Source organism: Populus euphratica, unplaced genomic scaffold, assembly GCF_000495115.2.
Source record: "Populus euphratica unplaced genomic scaffold, PopEup_1.0 scaffold122.1, whole genome shotgun sequence".
Taxonomy (NCBI): domain Eukaryota; kingdom Viridiplantae; phylum Streptophyta; class Magnoliopsida; order Malpighiales; family Salicaceae; genus Populus; species Populus euphratica.
Genome location: NW_011499980.1, coordinates 228,417 through 230,987, shown reverse-complemented (window position 1 = coordinate 230,987; position 2,571 = coordinate 228,417). Strand labels below are relative to the sequence as shown.

Genomic DNA, 2,571 nt, shown 5'->3' with positions numbered 1-2,571 from the left:
AAAGAATCCCCCCCCCCCCCCCTTCATGTTCATTGCACGTCTTTATTGAGATAAAAAAAAAATAATGTAAATAATATAATTTAAATTTATAATAATGACTTAGCATATCTAATATAGATGTAAATTTTATGAATTCACTAGTTGTTAAATTCTCAATTTCCTTTTATGAATTTATTATTTGTTTTTTTGTTTTTTTTAAGTTATTTTTTTCTTTAATCCAAATAATGTCTTCTTAGTTGTGATGTAGCTATTTCAAAAATGTTTGATTTGATAAATTTGAGAAAATGAGCGCATGAATAAGTAAAATAATTAGTAAGTATTAAAAATGAGCGCGTGAATAAGTAACATAATTATTTAAGATATTAAAAATTATGGTATTATTTAATATTGTAATGATGGTTGATTTTTAAAGTATTTTTATTAAAAATATTTTAATATTGACATACCAAAACAATTAAAAAAATAATTAAAAAAAATTAAATTTTGCTTTTCTAACAAGTGATACCACAAAATCAAACAGTGTGTAATTGTTATAACTAGTTAAAATATTCAATCATTAATTAAAAAAAATGATGTAGATAGAGATAGATTATTACAAGTAAACTCAGGTAAATGATAAGTAAAAAACTATTTTTTACAACTTATTTTTAATATCATTGCATCAAAGTAAGTTAAAAATATAAAAAAATAATATAAAAAAATTAAACTTTTTCTAAATTATGATTCGACCATACATTTAAACACACCTCTGAAATTTGAAAGTTGTACAAGGCGAGAATGTGAAAACTTCAAGAGAAAGTTTTCATAAGCAAAGAAATAAAAAAATCAGAGTTTATAAAATCGAAACAGATTAAAAATCAAAGATCCCTTTACAATGCTATAATATTAATATTTATTAGGACAAATTGAGTGCAAATATTAGTACATATAAAATTGATTATTTAAATATTAGGGAAAGCATGCATTCCGGAAGTCTATATATATAGGAGACTACATTCTAATAGTTAACTTCCACATTTTAATCTCTAAGAAGAGCACTTCTAGGGAATGATGGGATCTTCATTGTTGCTCGCTCAATTTCTCTGCCTCCTTCTCTTCCTCTCGCACTCCGAACCTGCTCTTTCTTCTTCCAATTTCTCCTCTTCACTAAAATTATGCCCCGGTGACCAGAGCCTGGCTTTGCTCCAATTCAAAAATTCCTTTCCCATGCCTTCTTCTCCATATAGATTTTCATGTTATCCACCCAAGAAAGTGCTGTGGAAAGAGGGTACAGATTGCTGCACTTGGGATGGCGTGACATGCAACATGAAAACTGGCCATGTAATTGGCCTAGACCTTGGTTGCAGCATGCTTTATGGCACCCTCCATTCTAACAGCACTCTCTTCTCCCTTCATCATCTTCAGAAGCTTGATCTCTATCGCAATGACTTCAATCGCTCTGTCATTTCATCTTCCTTTGGTCAGTTCTTGCGTTTGACGCATTTAAATCTAAATTCATCGAATTTTGCAGGCCAAGTTCCCCCAGAAATCTCCCATTTATCCAGATTGGTGTCACTTGATCTCTCTTCCAACTCTGAGGAGCTGATGCTGGAACCGATTTCTTTCAACAAGCTTGCTCAGAACCTTACCCAGCTGAGAGAACTCTACTTGGGTGGAGTGAACATGTCTTTGGTGGTACCCAGTTCCTTGATGAACTTGTCTTCTTCTTTGTCAACTCTCCAACTATGGCGTTGTGGATTGAAAGGGGAACTCCCTGATAATTTATTTCGCCGATCAAACCTTCAGTGGCTCGATTTATGGAGCAACGAAGAACTCACTGGCTCTTTTCCGCCATACAATTTGAGCAATGCTCTTTCGCATTTGGATCTGTCACATACTCGAATTTCAATTCATTTGAAACCAGATTCAATCAGTCATCTGAAGTCTGTGGAAAAGATGTATCTTAGTGGAAGCAATTTTGTTGGCTCGAATCTGGGTCTACTTGGTAACCTCACTCAACTCATTGAGTTGGGCCTTGCAGGTAACCAGTTCGGTGGTCAATTCCCTTTCTCATTGCGAAAACTTAAGCAACTCAAGTACTTGCATCTTGGAAACAATAGTTTTATTGGTCCCATTCCGGATAGTTTTTTTAAACTCACACAGCTTGAGTGGTTGGACCTCTCATACAATAGACTAACAGGTCTGATCCCTTTTCAAATAAGCAGGCTTTCAAATCTAACCGCACTATTTTTATCTAATAATCAACTGATAGGACGCATCCCATCACAAATAAGTAGGCTTTCAAGTTTAATCATTCTCGACTTATCTTTTAACTTGCTCAATGGAACAATTCCATCCTCCTTGTTTTCCATGCCTTCATTGCATTTTCTACTTTTGAACAATAACCTATTGTATGGCCAGATAAGTCCGTTCCTTTGTAATTCATTACAATATATCAATCTTAGTTTCAACAAGTTGTATGGCCAGATTCCACCTTCAGTTTTCAAGCTTGAACATTTGAGACTTCTTAGGCTTTCCTCCAATGATAAACTGACTGGGAACATCTCTTCTGTCATTTGCGAGCTGAAGTTC

The 2,571-nt window shown here is 33.8% G+C and overlaps 1 pseudogene; it reads left to right on the top strand.

Moving 5' to 3' along the window:
• The first annotated feature begins 999 nt into the window (after positions 1-999).
• The window catches only part of LOC105139721 (receptor-like protein 12), a 15,790-nt pseudogene continuing 14,218 nt past the window's right edge, over positions 1,000-2,571 (top strand).